Raw genomic sequence first — 18,256 nt, 5'->3', positions numbered from 1 at the left:
CATCTGATCCTTCACCTTATATTCTTTCTTTCTTTTTTTTTTGGCACATTTTTGTTTTTTTAGCACATTTAATTGCTGCCTGATTTTTATCTACTACTGGTTTGATTTCCATTCCTGCTTGACGTTATGCTTCTGCTAGACTAAGCAGGGAAGTCATTTTAGATTTATTCTCCCCATGTTTCAAAATTTTTGCTACATTTGGATCTTGTGAGATCAGCAGATATGTGTGCAGTCCCACGACTGCAGATCTATACATGTAATCAATTTCAAGGACGCCCATACCTCTTGGAATGGGGAATATATAATCTTGGTATGCACTGATTTTTTATAAATCATTCGATGAGCATGAAAGCATCCTTCTTTTTTTCCTATCAAATCTATCCAACACCTTTTGGGGACAGTCAATCTGTCCAAAACTGTAAGTTAAGACAGGAAGAGCAAATTGGTTTATAGCTTGAATTTTGTTCCTAGATGTCAACGCTGATTTCAGAATTAATTTAAGTCTTCTAAAATATTCCTTACTAACTTTTATTTGCATTTGTTCATGTTTTATTGTTGATCCTTCATCAGTTTCCAAATATTTATACACTCCCTCAAGTTCTTTTATATCACATTCTTGTCCTAAACTGATGTTTTCTTGGTGCTGCAGCTTTCCTGCTTTAAAGGTTGGCTTTGCACATTTATCAAGACCAAATGACATTCTTATATCATCTGAAAAAGTTTTGACTACTTGCAGTTGTGCTTTCAGTTCCTCATTTGATGAACGATACAGTTTTAAATCATCGACAAAGAGAAGATGAGAAGTCTTTACACTTTATTTTCTAGGAGCCAGATTATAGCCATGACCTAATCTGTTAAGTAGACAGCTTGATATATTAAGGGCAAGACAGAATAGCAGGGGTGACAGGGAATCACCCTGAAATATCCTCCTTTGCATTTTTATCCCTGGAATCGTGCAATTAGAAACAAAGTCAAACATGGTGCCATGTTAATGCAACATTAATGTATAAAATACATGTAATAAACATTTATACTGGAACTGGTAAACAGACTTTTTCTTTTTTATTTGCTTGCAAATTAAGCAACATCTGGTATCTACGACAGAAGCCTCAGACAAAAATCAATAATTCTACATAATTAAAATGTAGAAATGTTTAATTAATATGTAAATTTACAATTAAACTGGAAGTTTTAATCATTATACAATAATTAATTACAGACCTGCGAAGTGTCATGCACAGCAAATATATATTTACAAGAACACTTAAAACAATGGTTGCAAAATAAAGCAAAGATACAAATAACATATGGGTATAAACACACAAAGCAGTATAGCACACACAAACTTGAAATAAAAAAAATGGTATATGCAATCCCAACAGATATATAGTTAGTTGCTTCATGAACATTAAAAGTACTTATTTCAAAGTATGTTTCAATATTATGTAGAGATTTTTCTGTTGAGATAATGGAAAGTCAGGCATGTAAAATGAGATTCTTGTGATAGACATTCTGTTCTCATTGTACACATTTCCTTTTATTAATTTAATTTGATTTCAATAATAAAATCTCATGGTGATAAAACACAAGAGAAATTAAACATTACTGTTGAGGCTGAAGGTAATCAGGTACCAGTGAAAGCTGTAAATGAAGTACCATTAGGGATATCACATTTTGTAGAAATGCTAATACTCTTCAACAGGCCATTGCATGTAATTAGGAAGATTCATAATGCAGTGCTAAATATAAAAGCTGTCACAGCATGATACAAACAGCTGCTTAGCTATGTAGTAGGATCAGTATAGCTCTGTTATTCAATGAAAACATGCATACAGTAAATTAGTGCAGCTGCATTACTGGCAGTAGTTGTGCTACTGAACAGTAGTGATGTGTCCACACTATATACACGCCACCATTGTGACACAGGTGCACAAACTGTAGGAACAGCTTTGGTGGCATGCAGACATACAGAGAGCAGTGAGTTGGTGATAGAGAGAATCTGACACATTAAGAAAGGGATTGTTATGAGCATACGGTTGGGTATAGATAGCCTGATTGGCCAGCCCAAAGGAGACCTCCCCCCAAGCATCAGTCATCTCTGTAAAGGATGTCATGAGCAGGATCTGCAGCTGGTAACCTGATGTTTGGGGCTGCCTAATTGTCCCTGTGCTGGTGCACATTTAATTCTGCCAACCACTGAATCTGTTACTGGGAAACCATGGAAGTCCCCTCTAGGACACTGTCAGAAAGCCTGTACCTCTCCCTCCAGAGAGATGGCCACAGAGGCCATGAGTAAGCATGCCGGCTTGCCATCATCACAGTGACTTTTGTTCCCCATGCTAACAAGCAGGCCAAATGACTGCTGGCGACCCAGAACAGGTGCATTGGCTGGAGTAGACCACAGTGACTGCCAGTGCTCTGCATCCTGCAGCACAGCTGAACTTGTAAAAGAAGAAAAAAAACAGAAAGAGAAGCAATACACTATATTAGTACACATCTATAACAAACAGAACTGCAATTCCAAATGACACACATGGACATTCTATACATACCTTGCCACCTGGGCAGCCTTTCAAGCCTCTTTGGGCAGGCCAGTGTATTGAAGTTTATCTCCTCAGCTGCTATACAAAAGCAAAGTTTATTCATTACAATGTAACCATAGCAACAGAAGGCAAGGAACCTAACATACATAGCCAAAAATGAAAGAAGTGACCAAACATATACAAAGTTCTTACTGTAAAATGTTGGCAAACTCTCTTTAACCTCTGTCTCCCCCTACCAGAGCAGGTCATGGTGATAGCAGGTCACTATAGCAATGCCTGCCCTGCTTGCCAGAGCAGGTGATGTCAGTAGCATTACTGACCTCCCTGGTGTGTTGGTCCCAGGCATCAACCTTTTATAATTTGCTATCATAATGGCCAAGCAAGTGCAGATAGTCCCTGTGCAGCAGATACAAAAACATCTATTTCCTGTCTTCAGCAAACAGAAGCCATGATGAACCAAAAAAAAAAAGTGGCCATGCCAATGATATAGGTCTAAATGAGGTGGAAATGGTAGTCCTGTGGGCACAATCACATGTTATGGACACAACATGGCATGTATCAGTGGGCACCGTTGGTGTCCAATGACAAGTATCATGAGCAGCACTGGAGCATTATAGAGAACATCACCAATGCATTCTTTTAGCATTTAGATTTTTCTAGACCTGTAGAGAGGACTTTTACCACTAAGCCCGGTACGTATGGTTGTTTGAATTGTTCCTGTTGTTCTGATATTGTAGTTGGTTGCAGTGATAAGTTCAAACATCCTATTAGTGGTAAAGTTTATCAGTTTAATTTTTCTATCACTTGTGTTACATCCAATGTGGTATACTTAGCTAATTGTGTGAAATGTACTGCATTTTATGTGGGTAAGACCACTAGAAAGCTAAAAGAACGCATCATTGAACACAAATCGGAGATTAGAAGGGCCATTGACAGTAATGCCTTGTATAAGCACATAGTTGATTCAGGTATTGAGCATAGATTCTCCTTTAGAGTTATTGATGTAATACGGCCTTCTGCCAGAGGTGGTGATAGTGGTAATTTACTTGAATTAAAAGAGTGTGAATGGATTCTTAGGTTGAATTATGACCATTTTCCAGGTTTAAATAATATGATTACCCTGAAACCTGTTCTTGTTAAATTGCAACATACTAGGTTGCGATAATGTTATGTTTTTTCAATGTTTTTTAATTTTTCTAATTTTAATGATTTTGTTTTATATATTTGTGGTCACATGATTTTTGGACTGCTGGTCATGTGACTTCATTGACCTGTATTTAAACCATTTGGTTTTTAGATTTGCTTGTATTAGTATTGAGGAAGGATTTTATCCGAAAGCTTTGCTATTATAAAGTGTGTTTTTTCTCAGTTTTGGTTGTTATACGTAGACTACAGGACATGATACAGGGGAAACAGTGTCTTCTGTACATAGGTCAAGGCATGGGTATGTGTATAAAGGAAAGGGAGAGGCACATGATGTGCATGGTACTAATGGTCAGCGCACAATGCTGCAATAAGGGGACAGTGACGTCATGGTATGGGACAGGGTGAAAATGATCACAGCACAATAGTAAACAGATATGTGGCCACAAACTAGAGGGAGGGTAAGAGTGCTAAAATATAGTAGTCATCGAAGGCCACTCATGGGTTCTCTATTGAAATGCCAAAACTCATAACACCAAGTGCTGATGTGTTGGAAAAAAACACCAAAAATAAAAAAGAGCAAAAACTGAACATTGCCCTTCTCCTTTAAACTTCTTTTTTTCGGGGACAATTCCTGAACTTACATATACTAACTCTGAGATCATCATACCTCAGAGAAAAGGGAATATTCTCAGCAATGGCCATTTCAGAATTTATATAAACACGCACACACATACACACACACACACACATATATATATTTATATATATATATATATATATATATATATATATATATATATATATGTGATCCGTCAATATGTTCGAAGTTTCACTACTTCTAACCCCACTTCACCGAGTCCACTTGTTCGAAGTAGTAATACTATGAACATTTTTCGGCAGTCACACTACAGCGCAGAATGGGAATATTCCCTTTTCCCCGCTGTAGTGCGATCTCAGAGTTGGTATATTTTAGTAGTTGGTGTGTGGGGGGTGCAGGGGCTTGCCCCCTGCAAAAACATGTTTTAGTGTTTTCTTTTTTTTTTTTTTTTTTTTTTGGGTAGCCCAGGGAACTAGACTTCAGAGAAAGTGCACTTTCGTTTAAGTGGACTTTCGCTGAAGTGTAGGGTCTGCTGATCTATTTCAAAGAAGTGTATTTTTGATGTAAAGCAGTAGATATATATATATATATATATATATATATATATATATATATATATATAGACAGCTAGAGATAGATATAGGTAAATATATATAAATATGTATACTAAGCCCATTTTTTCTGCCATTCAGTCTCAGCATTACAGGATTAACTAAAATTGGTCTCCACATTTCAGTTACCCCCTCATGCACCAACATATGTAACCCACAGGTGTAAACATCTTATCATGGGCCCAAAAGGCCACTGACATCTCAAAAAGTTCACCAACAAGGATCCGGAGGTGTTACTGCAAGTCCTACACACACATGACATTTGTATCCTTGACACAGGTAAAATGAACAAGGCTTTCTATGACCAGGTGTGGCATGGAGTGGTGCAGGACATCAGTGCTGTGCCCACCTCACAGATGTGGAAGAGTTCCTGTTAACTCTGTCCTGCTCCATTTAGCAAACTCTCAAACGTGATGATGGCTCATATGTGAGGACATGCACCAGGTAAGTTATAGAATGTATATTTCAAGTTGTACACTTACTCACAAATGAAAAGAGGTTATTCATCAGAACACTTATGCATACCTGTTCTTCAGGTAGATCAGGGCTACAGCTGCAACAACCTGTACCACAAGGTATGTATGTGCTGATATGCTATTCATATAAGTGGCCTGTACCAGTCTGTGCTCCATGGATTGGGGAAGCAAGGCATATGTTCCAGCACTATCCCAGGTACATTATTTTTATGCTTTTACAGATTCCACTGGTCGAGAGTTCAGCACAACAGGTCAACACATACCTGAGGTCAGCAGATCATCTGTGACTAATGATGCTGACAACATACACACAACGCAGTCAGATGACACAGTGGCATTGTCATCAGTGCTTACACTGGAGAGAACACAGACACACACGTACCCCACATAAGTGGTGATGTAGGAGGAGTCTAAACCTCTGACATCACCTGTGTTTTGTACTGGATTACAAGTCAGTGTTGGCCTTACCTAGGCTACACAGGAGTCCACTCACAGATGGCACTGGTCAGCTGTGCTGCTCCCAATGCGTGTGCATCCACCATGAAGAGGGGCACATCCAAGTCTTTCCTTGACTTAGGAGCTACACTTAGTATCAATCAGCAGATGTGCATGCCACAGATCCAGGCATAAACAGCCTCTGAACACACCACAGTAGAAATAGTGAGCATGCTATATGGTCTGCATGCAGACATGCAACTACTGCAGGAAATATGGGATGCTCTGCAGTGGATGCAGAGTTACATGACATACAGGGACCCAGAGCAAACATGCCTGCTGAAGGCATTGATGGCACAATTGGTTTCCATTGGTGCATCCATTAGGATTCTAGCAAGTGTTCGCTGTCCTTTCTCTACAGGTACTACAAACTGTAGTCATACAAGGGTCCAGATGTATGAAGGATATTCACTGGCCAAGTTTACACAGATGGACCACACTGTTCTGAAGACTGCATCTGTGTCACACCTGGCCATGCCAACCACCACACCTGGGCATGGCTCATGTCATGTTCACAGCCCAAAAGGCTAATCTGGCTCCAGTGCTGGGATGCCTCACTAAGCTGTATGCTCTGGGTCCCACTGTTCCACACCATCCCTATTACCTGTTGGCCATCTGAGTGTCATGTCTACCCCTGGCCATCCACTAGGTTATGGACACCATACATATACTGGTTCCCAACATTGGCAACCACAAGTACATTCCTATACACACACACATTCTTCATATAGAACACATCCAGCCCTGGTACTGCAGGGTCACATGGTATACCTGATTAACTTTTATGACATGGAAGCACCACCCCACTACTGCAGGATGTAATTCCTGAATCCACTCAACATGCTTCCCAACTATCATATTGTCATATTCCACCTATGCATGTGATAATGATTGTGCCCTGCCCATCCATCCAGCTTGACACATTGCCATGTTCCACTTGTGCATGTGATGATGACTGTGCCCTGCCCATCCATCCAGCTTGACACATTGCCATATTCCAGTGCATATGATGATGATGACTGTGCCCTGCCCATCCATCCAGCTTGTCACATTGCCATGTTCCACTTGTGCATGTAATGATGACTGGGCCCTGCCCATCTATCTGGCTTGTGTGGGTAATGGAATGACTGACACATAACTTAGCCAGCCAATGCACTGTTATTCATACTCTGGGTGTGATAAAGCATGTATCAGTTTTATTCAGAGTTGTCCTAGTCATAGCCCTTAGCTGTGGACCAGACATCTCTATGCCAATGTCACTATGTATTGTGACTCCCTCTGCCTTGCATGGAGTACCACTGCAGCTGTAGCTGCTTCTGTGTTAGCACATTGTGTAACATGGTGCAAACACCAAATAACTGGCTTCAGATCTTAGATACATACTGCAGTGCAGCACCAGGTGTAGCCAAACAGTGGAAGTATGCCTTCAGGAGTCCATAAACACCTTTGATAATGTTTTGTGTCTCTGAATGTGCAGTATTAATTGTCATCTCAACCATGGTTTGGAGGTTTCAGATGGAGGGGCACCAACCACACACAACAGTGGACACTATTATGACTGGCTTGCTCCCTATATTCATGGGAACAGCTTATTAATTTTTAGTCAGTAAGAAGCAGTGTGTCCACCTCCCAGTTATATGACCCTATAGAAAGTTGCCCCTCACAAGCCCTAGTATAGGTCGCACATGTGCCAGATGTAGAAATCATGGGAACTGTCTGGATGGCACACAGTGACTGTGAATGTGTGAGTGTGGGTGCATATGGGCATGTGGGTAGGTGTGTGTGTATGTATGTGAGTTCATGTGTGTGGGTTGGGCTTGTGTGTGGGTATCTGTGTCTACATGTATGTATATGTTTGTAATTTATTTAACATGTCTGAATAAATCTACATATACCATAGACTGCTTTCTGGTCTTTTCATGTTGATATTTATACTTCATAAATAATAGACCAAAAATGCAACGTAAATATTCTGCAAACAATGGTAACGTGAAGTAGCAAAGTTTTGTCACATGTTGTATGTTCATTGTGAAAACCTCAGCCCTGTTCCCTGCTTTGTACAGTTATAGCATTGCTTTTCTCTGTAGCTGATCTGTGGTTTCTGCTTGTGGCTTTACAAATCTCAAAAGCAGAATAAAGTGCAGTAGACATAATATATCTGGAAAAAATGCAACTTATAAAGGGCCTTAGATCCTCAATGTCATTAAATGGATGTTTTGAAGGCACTTACGGTGTCAGTTAATTTTAAGAAGACTATTTAACTTACTAAATAGAAAGCAATAATTGCTAGAGCTTACTAAGTATAAAAATCTTACTGCTGAAAAGATGGAAATGGTGTTGGTAAACAAATATATCAAAACATCATTTATGACTAAAAAGGGAAAACAAAAACATCAGAACACAAAAGAAGTGCATCATTTAGCCAAGCAAGCAGTCTGGCCACAGAGGTGATGGATAGCTACATAGATACTAGATGGATAGATAGGTAATGGCATCATCATAATTCAGCTTAAAGTATCTGCAAAAGACAATGAATGATCTTCATTATTCAAGAGCGGTTGACAGTAGTATAGATAGGGTGGGGTAAGAAGAGCAACTGCCCTGGATGCAATGTGTTGGGGAGGTGTATCAGCCATCCATCATCACAATCAGATGGTATTGCAGGGTCTATATTACATCACTGAATGCTTAAATAAGTGAATGATGATTAATCGACACAATGTAAGCGAAAGCTTACAACGTCGAAACCCCAGAACAGCGATTTTTTCCAAGGGAAAAAAAATTGCTGTTCCAAAAAAAACAAACAAACAAAAAAAAAAAACAACTTTAAAACAGTGCATAAATTGGGGGGCTTCACCACCCACACACCCCGACGTGGGGGGCTGTGCCCTACAGTGCCGAAAATGGCAAAATAATAGAAGCGGCCAAGCAAATTCTTTCCCAGGGAAAGAATTTGCTTAAAAGCTGCTTTGCTATTTTACCTTTTCATTCTTTTACAGCCGATCAAGACGCATTCGACAGAATGCATCTTCGATCACGTAACAGGAACCCGGTATTGCATATGTAGTCAAACTTGAGCACTGTAGTGCTCTGTGTGAGGTCTAAATTGTAGCAAATACTTGCTACACTGTATGAAGCAGTTTGCTACAGTCTAAAAGTAAAAAAAAAAAAAAAAACACCAAAACCACCAAGAAAGGCACCAGAGAGACTGGAAAAGTTTTTTAGTGTAGTTGAAATTTAATATTCACTATTCATCCCAAAAACTTCCTCAGAAATAATTTATTACACTGAGAATACACTTTTAAAACCCTTCAAAAAAGCTTTTATCCAATCATATCATCTTACTAATAAATCAATTAAACAGATAATAATAAATAAAGGGCACACAACAACATTGTTTTTAATTAAACCTTAGAGCTGTAGCACTCCATGCAGGAAGGGTATAAACTATAGCAACTGTTTGCTGCTTATTTTTTAAACTAAAACTTGAGCTCTATAGCATTCCATGCTGGGAAGTTATAAACTGTAGCAACTGTTTGCTACATTTGTAGCAAGCTGTTTGCTACAATTTAAAATTTTAACTAGAACATGAGCACTGCAGCACTCCGTGCAGGCATGGTATAAATTGTAGCAACTGTTTGCTACATTAGTAGCAAACTCTCTCTCAATTTCTCCTTTCACTTTTATGTCTTATTTTCTGGAAATCCAGCAGTGTCCAGGACAGCTGGTCACAAGCCTCACAGGTGAGGGGGCAATCACAGTCTCCTCCTACCTACCCAGGGACAATGTCATAGGGTGGGGGCAATGGATCTACCCATGTGAACCCCTCAAGTGTATGGCAGCTTGGTAATCAAGGACATTACATTTCAAGTCCTGGTAGAGGCTGCAGTTGAGATGGCCATGGAGTGGCATTGACACTCATGCCAATCTCTCCTCCAGTGGTTAGAAGACTCATTGACCCAGTCAACTCCATCCATCAAGCCAACAGAGGGTTTGACCCCCCACATCATCATCATCCTGCTGAGAACATCAGTATTAGGCGATGATTCCTGCCATCTGGAGCAGAGTGACTCTTGCCCCACAGAACCTCCTTTGTACCTCATCTGTCATGCTTCTGCCCACTTGTTCAGCTTTTCCACCACTGCTGCTCCTATTTTTGTGTCATCAGTGAGGGCAGTTCTCTGTTTTCTCACATATGCGTGAGACAAACAATGAAGAGTACTGGACCCAGAATAGACCTCTGTGGTACTCTACTAGTTGCTTTTTTAATTCCTGATCTTGGCCCATTACCATAACCCTCTGTACCTTACCATTCAGCCATGTTGCTATCTAATGTCTCCCTCTTCACCTTACCCCTATCTCTTCCAGTCCAGGTAGGCAATATCTAATGGCACTCCCTTGAAAAATTACCCATAACCCAGTCATAAGACTGGATTAGGGGTGACTGGCAGCTCCTTCTGGCCATGAACCCATGTTGGTTGCTGTCCTGGAGAGTGGTGTCCTCTAGAATTGCTACCAGCCTCCCTCTCAGGATTTTCTCTAAAGTTTTCTGCATCACTGTTGCACTAAAAAGCCTGCAGCTCCCTCCACATTTTCTCCTCTCTATATTGCACAAGGGTCCTACACTTGCTACATTCCATTTTCTGGGTACATCTGCACCAGCCAATGATCAGTTAAAGAATTTCATCAGAGAGTCTGCTAACACACCATTCAGATTTCTGAGGACTCTGGAAGACAGCCCATCTGGTCATTGTACTTTACTCTCCCTAAGACTAACAATGTCCTCCTCATCTCCAACCTGTCTGTGCTGGTGAGTATCTCCCATTCTCCCCATATGCCCTGTCTCCCTCTTTTCATGGCACTAGCCACTGCTTTCATACCTCTCAACTGTACAGATTTTTGCAGACTGTCCAAATTTGTGTCTTGTATTCATCATATAATTTGTGGTTTTCAGGCAAATCAGTGAGCGTTGAAATCAATATATAATGACATATACAGTATATTGAGTTTCAGACTACATATCCTCCAGAAAATGCATGCTAATACAAATTTTGTTATTCCAGCAGCTTTCTAAGTTTATAAGAGCAACATTTCAAATCTTTCCCTATCTTGGGGCCTTTGTCCACCCATTGTTTTAGGCTTTGTCCAGATTTCCTGTGCCAAGAGGTTGAGAGCTATGACTGCTTTCCTTTATAAAGATGAAGCAAATTATTCATGTAATAACTTCTTTTTCCTGAGTCTTCATTGATCTCACACAGCCTAACAAGTTCTGTTATGGCCTTCCTTATTTCTTTCCTTTCCTGATCCCTTCTTCTGTCCCTTTTGCCATTCTGACCATCTTTGTTGCCTTTTTTTTGTTAATCTGCCTGTTCTATGCCTCATTCACCCCCCCCCCCTTATCCTTTTCTTGTAGGCATTATCTTTTGCCTAACTTATAGCCTGGTACTCCTATGTGGTTATATGTACATATTTGCCTTTTTCCTTTTAGCCAATTGCTCATATTCATGTCCACAGCCCTGATTAGTCTACTCCAGTCTCATTCTCATGGCTTCTTCACTGCCTCAGTTTCCTCCCACCTTTGACATTCTCCCCCAGACCTGCATTGTTCATTCTCCAAAAACTCATGTCCATTGCGTTTGCCATTTTATTTTCAGCATTATCCCTGAGGCAAACAAACAGTGGCATTATCACTGTTGGTTAACACTGTCTTAGACTGGATATCCATGATGCCTTGTAAATTGGTTAAGACCGTTTACAGAATTCTACTCTTTCTGATATGGCCCTGCAGCAGGTGATTGAGTGTTTCATAATCAAATACCTCATTCAGATATCAATCCCTCTTTATCCAAGAATTTGGAATCTGCTATTCCGCTCCTGGCAGATTCAGATCCCCTAAAAGTATTACACCATTACCCATTCCTGTACTTTTTCCTTTTTTGCCATGTCTGGTGCATGACACGCTATATTAATCCACTGGTTCTCCCCCTTATTCTGACTTAACTGCCAGGGCAGCTATCTGAGCTTCTAACCCTAACCTGACTATTAACCCTTTCCTAGTTTGTTATTCTGGCTATTAACCCTTTTCTGGTTTGTTATTCTGACTATTAACCCTTTCCTGGTTTGTTGTTATTCCTGCTTTCTGACTCATATCTGATGTCCTGTTTTATGTAGATTGTTACATTGTTTCCACACACCCCATCCCTCCCTCCCCTGTCACTCTCTAACAACCTATGCACAGTTACTTCCATGTCCCAATTTCTTGACATTGGTCTATGTTTCTTTTATATCATTAATGCCCACCCCTTCTTCTTGTATCATGTCTTGCTGCTCCCATCCCCATCTTTCTACTCAAACTCCTCATGCTGCAGTGTAAGACTACCCAGCTATGGCCTTTGCCATCCGTGTTTGTACCTGTGCTGTATTCTGTATCTCTTCTAACTTCTGTCTATTGCCAAAGTACCAATTCCCTGCCCCTTCTATTTCTGTAAACCCCCCCCCCATCTAGGTTTAATTGAGATGTACCATTCCAACCTAGTACTAAGAATGGCTGTCCTTTCTGGACTAAGATTAAGCCTGTCCTTTGCGTAAAGCTGGTGTCTCTACTCGGCTTTCTCCAATTTGCCAAGCAGTGCCAAGCCTTTCTCCTTTGTTCATATATGCACTCAGTCATTATACTCATGACTCTTCGAATTGTGTGGATGCTACTGGTACAGATATCGCTTCTGGGAATGCTACCTCGAGCCCTCTCTGGTATCTCTCTAACATCCTCCTTGCCCTGCTTGCCAATAGCCAAGATGTCTACTCTAACCGATCATTGATGTGTACATGCACCACTACATGTGTCACTCCTTTCATCTGAAGATCACTTTAATCATTTCATTGTACTTTATCCTCCCTAGGAGCAACAATGTCCTCCTCCATTGCTTCCCTCACTGAATGCCTGGTGTCTATCTTCCATTCTCCCTTTATGCCCAGCCTCCCTCCCAGCCCCAAGCCAGGTTTACTGAAATCTGAACTCTGCTTTCTTTATGTCATGACTGAACTCATAATTCCCTTTGTGACTAAGTTTCCACCAACAAAACCCAGTTGTCTATCACCACAGTGGCTGACCTAGCCATTGTTTCTTGCCACAAGCCAATACCATTCATAACAATAGCCATTCCATCTGCACATCTATTTCCCTCAATCTTTCTCACTTTCTGTGCTTGTTGCCTATCTCCCTGTGGTGTGTATAATTTCTTCACCATCCATTTTCATATAAGACCTCTTCTGTCCTCCGAAACTCCCACACATGGTCGTGTATCCTATCCCATAAGTCTTGTGGTTTTAGTTCCTGCCTGCAGGGATGGATCCAGCAGAACTAGGTCTAGCCAGCTACCTAGGTCCTTATATTGGCTGGGGCAGCCTGTAAATGCTGCAAAAAAAAAAAAAAAAACGCTCTCACTGTCACTCACTCAGATGCTTAGGTTCATAGGTAGGTACTAGGCTATCTGCCCAAGGGCATTTATAAGCCTAGCCAGAGTGTGTCAGCTTTTGCCGCCCCATTGATTAATTAACTGATCCACTGTCAAGCAGAGCAAATGAAGTGATCCCAGGGGTGTATTTTCTGTTTCCCATTCCCATTCACTCGTCAAGGTTTCTCTTGAAGAGTGTTAGTGAGGGGCTCTGCCTAATGTAGTTTGGAATTTTGTTCCAAAGCATGGAATGTCTCTGTGACAGGAATCTATCCCTCCAGCATGTTCTATTTATTGTTGTGGTGAGGTGTAGCTCAAAAGAGCGCGTGGCTCACAGTGACTTGGATTTTTCTAGGTGGAGCATGTCCATCAATTCTGAGTTGGACATGGCTTTGTAAGTCAGGCAGACATCACCTCTGAGTAAGCAATATGCCACTGAGTACAGCCGGAGATTTTTCAGTTGGGCTGCATATGACATATGTTTGAGGTCAGTAATCCTCTTGGTGAGGTACTTTTGTGGTCTTTCTAGCTCTTGGAAGTGTCTTGTGAGGTACATCCCAAATGGGGCATTGTACTCTATGATGGGACTGATGAGTGACGAGTAGAGGGGCACTATAACCTCTTTATTTCTAGATGTGAACCCTTTAGTAATTAGATGGGCCACATAGAAGGATTTCCTAACTACTTTGGCAAGATGATTGTCAAAGGAGAGATTACTATCTTCCTGGGTCCCCAGATCTCTTATTACCTCTTCTGTATTAAGGGGGCTGCCACCTATGTGGTAGTTCCTGGGTGTTTTGTTTTTCCCAAATGGGATGACTATGCATTTTTTGGCATTTAGCTTGAGGCCATGACTTTGACACCAGGTGTCCGACTCAGTAAGGCCCTTTTGGAGGATGTCTATGTCAGCCGGAGAGTCAATTATGGCTCCCAGTTTGCAGTCATCGGCAAACTTGGTTAGCCATAGTCCTCCTGTGTTTGCCTTTACTTCTGAGAAGTATATGCTGAACAGTAGGGGTCCCAGGACCGAGCCTTGTGGGACACCACTTGTGACTGGTTTAGAGTTGGACCTGGAACCCACTATTCTTACCGTGTGAGTTCTGTCTGTAAGCCAGTTGGCAACCCATCTCATGACATAGGGGTTTATGTTCAGGCTGGTGAGTTTTTCTGTAATACCAGAGTGGGGAATGGTGCCTGAAGCCTTGGTAAGGTCAAGATAGGCTGTGTGAACCACCTTTCCCTCCTCTATGGCCTTAGTGACTGTCTCGAAAAACTCAACCAGGTTTAGTAGGCATGATCTGCCCTTAACAACGCCGAACTGGTTCGGGTCAAGTGTTTGGAGGTTCCCGGTGTCTTTGTTAATGAGTTCCATGATGATGCGCTCCATCGCCTTGCAGACCTGGCTAGTCAAGCTTATGGGGCAATAGTTAGCAGAGTCAGTTGTGGCCCCTCCTTTGTGGAGAGGAATAACCGTTGCTGTGTGCCATTCTATGGGCACATATCCTGTGGAGAGGCTAAGGTTGAACAGTGTGTTTAGTTGGGGGGTTAGTTTGTTCTGTAGTTTGTGCAAGACTCAGCCTGGGACACCATCTTGTCCCACTGATGCTGTGTTTTTGGCTTTTGAAAGAGCTGTTTTCACCTGTGCATCTGTGATTTCCAGGACACTACACTTTTCCGGTATTGTTGTGGGCCCTTTTGGGGGTGAGGGGGGGTGAAGTTTGCACTGAATCTATCTGCCAGGATGTTGGCAGTATCAGTAGGTTCAGTATATTTTTTGCTATTTTGCACTAGTTCAGTGCATATCTGCGAGTTGCCACTTAGAATCTTAACATAGCTAAAGAAGGCTTTGTGGTTATCTTTTGAATCCTTGGCTATTTTTCTTTCGAAGTTAGCCTTGGATGATTTTATGATGGACCTTAGTTTCTTACTGATACTGATCAGGGACGTCTTTCCTTCTTGGGATTTGCTTTTTTTCTGAACTAGTTTCCTCCTTCTATTGTATAGCCTGTTTATGGCAGGGGTCCACCAAACTGGTTTCCTTCTCTTAGAGGAGTGAGTCTTGGTTTTGCTAGGGATGGCATGATCCATGCATCCTTGTAGGTGCTCATAGAGTGCATTTGTAAAGGTTTCTGCATCTTGGGCAGTGTTATCCTTTAGCGTGGGGGCTGTGAAACTTACCACCTCTGTCTTAAGTAAGGTGAAGTTTGCTTTAGAAATGTTTTTAACTGTGGTTTCCTTAGTTGGGGGTGGTGGTGGGATGTGGCCATCCAGAGTGATTAGTTTATGGTCTGATCTAACCAGTGACAGTGCGGAACACCTCTCGCCCATGTTGGTGATGACCAGGCCCAATATGTTTTCGCCTCTGGTAGGGGAGTTTACCAGCTGATCCAGGGCATTTGAGTTGATGAATTCCAGGAAGCGCTGGGCCTGGGAGTTTGTACTTGAATAGTTTTCCCAGTTAATGGTAGGGTAATTGAAATCGCAAAATATCAGGGTGTTCGATAGGACCTTCATGTTTTCCATTGTCTCCAGAAAGGTGGAGTGGTGGTCTTGGGTCATGGAGGGTGATCTGTAGCAGGCCACAATTTGCATTGCAGATTTGCCCGATGTTAGTTGCACATGGATGATCTCAGTGGTATCATGCTGCGCCATTAACCTGGAGGTGGAGGTATCCTTGATGAATATAGATACACCCCCTCCTTTTGTGTTTCGGTCCATGTTCTGTGGCCAAAACGTGTGGTATGAGTTGTAGCCCGGTAGTGCTGAGGTGCTCTCTGGAGCCTTGAACCAGGTTTCAGTTACTGCACAGATGTCGACGTTCTCCATACTGAGGAGTGCTTCAAGCACGTGCATTTTGAGATTTAAACTCCTGGCGTTGAGTAGCATAACCCTCAGTTTTTTGTTAATTGTGCTGTTTACGGAGGTGGGTTTGACTTTTGAGCCTTTCCTAAAAAAGGCACTATGGGGGCAGCAAGAGCCTTGGCCAGTATTCGAAAGCCTAGGGGTGATAGGTGCAAGCTGTCTCTTGTGAAGCAATGCGGCTTGTCAAGCATGTTGTCCCAGGCTGACAGACACTGGATGCCCTTTGAATGACACCAGAAGCCTAGCCAGTTGCTGAAATTGATCATTTTTTCTTTATACTGAGGTATCATTCTTGGTGAAGGCAGGATGCTACTCATGGTCAGGGTCATACCAGCCTGGACTTACATGATCAGAGAGCTCTTCCATGTCTCTTTTCATGTAGTCCAGGGAGGTACGTCTCAGGTTATTCACACCAACATGAACAATGACAGAGTCATATTTGTACTTGTTCTGGAGTGACCTGAGTGCTTGTATTATGTGTCAGATTCTGGATCCCGACAGGCAACTAACAGTAACCTTCTGCTTGTCCAGCCTAGTGAGTGGGATGTCAGTGTGCCTGACTATAGAGTCACCTATTACTAGTGTGTTAGGTATGTTATTTCGCCTTAAGAGATGTGATTGTGCGGCACACTGATTTCGTGTTTTATGTGTTGTCTGGTTTGTGACGGGAGGTGCAGGTTGTTTGGGTGTCTGCTTTGGAGGTCTCTGACGCTTTGCAGGTTTTTATTTAGAGCCTCCAAATATGATTTTGTGTATTTGTGTATTTTTTGCCAGTGCTGTTTTAGTAGGTCTATGTTTGGCTGGAGGTGTGGTGCAAGTGTTAACCTTCTCCTCTTGACTGTCTGTTCCAGTCTTGGGTGAAGACAGCTTAGCCTCCAGTTTGGCTGTATAATTGCATCTCTCGCATATGTTAGTGTTTTGTGGTAGGAAGAGATGGTTGTCTGTGTACATGCGGCAGTTGCAACATTGCTTCAGGATACCCAGATTCACCAGCTGGACTGGAGAGTACATCTGAAACTGCCCTTTGGTCATGCCTGAATAGTAGGGTGAGCTGCTTAGTCGCTTGGTTGGTGAGGGATGAATAAAGAGCCTTGCCCTGCTGACAATGATTACTGCCCAGCTTCTCTCCTTGAAGACTCTCTCTCTTTGAACAGCTGAAATTTGATTGGCTCAAATGTTGAGCTGATGAGAGTGAAGCTTCTTGGAGCTTCATGCTCAAAGCATGCTGTGTTTTACAAGTGCAGTTTTGGTATTGTTGAATTGGTGTTAACACTGTAGGCTGCAGCTATGGGACAGCATTTTACTATTCATTTATTTTAACACAGCTTAACACTGCTGCTATTTAATGGGACAACACTGGAGGCTATTTGCTTATTTTAGTGTTTTACTGTTTAATGTCGCAGCTCACCGTTGATTTTACAAACTGTAGAAATGGATTTTATAGCTGGTGGGATAGTGTTTACAGTTTGCTGTGTATGTGTGTGTGTGAGATCCAAACTTAGAATTATAATAATGTCAGTCATTAGAGGTTCACAGTTAACCATTCAGAAAGTACTGTGTGTTAACTAGGGCAAATAACCCATGAGCACTGCTTAAAGTGATTTGCTTAGAGTCAGACAGTAGGCAGATAGAGGTAGAAAGAGTTAAACCCTGTACCGTTGATTACAGCAAGCAGATCATTAACTCTCTCCACTAACTGCAAGACCTTCAATGATATTAACATTTTCTGATAAATCACTGAGGATTACAGTCAGTCAATAATGCCAACCTTTAGAGTTTCATAGTTCTTGTTGTTAAAAAAATGCATGCCCATGCAACACCTGTTGTTGAGTTCTTAACTGAATTATGGTTGTCTAACACTTAAGGCTCTGAGTTGTTAAACTGCTTCCTGCAATCAAAAGTACAGGGTTTGACTCATTCCACTTCCATTTATCTACTGTATGACTGAACAAGTCACTCAGGCAAAGCTTTTGGGTCTCCCCTGTAAAGGAACACTTTGTCCATTGCATTTACCTAGTAAACAAACTGATAAAAAATAAAATAAAATAAAAATGTGTCCCTTTTTGAGCCT

At 41.6% G+C, this 18,256-nt stretch overlaps 1 long non-coding RNA gene across 1 annotated transcript in view; it reads right to left on the bottom strand.

The window, feature by feature from the left end:
* Positions 1-18,256, bottom strand: part of LOC122796658 — a 361,416-nt gene that overhangs the window by 65,658 nt on the left and 277,502 nt on the right. The window contains exon 3 of the long non-coding RNA XR_006364002.1: positions 2,553-2,621. This is a non-coding gene — a long non-coding RNA (uncharacterized LOC122796658). The remainder of the gene's footprint in view (positions 1-2,552; positions 2,622-18,256) is intronic.

This window comes from Protopterus annectens, chromosome 3.part0 (genome assembly GCF_019279795.1).
Source record: "Protopterus annectens isolate FY-2018-M chromosome 3.part0, PAN1.0, whole genome shotgun sequence".
Lineage (NCBI taxonomy): Eukaryota > Metazoa > Chordata > Ceratodontiformes > Protopteridae > Protopterus > Protopterus annectens.
This window is presented reverse-complemented; position numbering and strand designations above follow the sequence as displayed.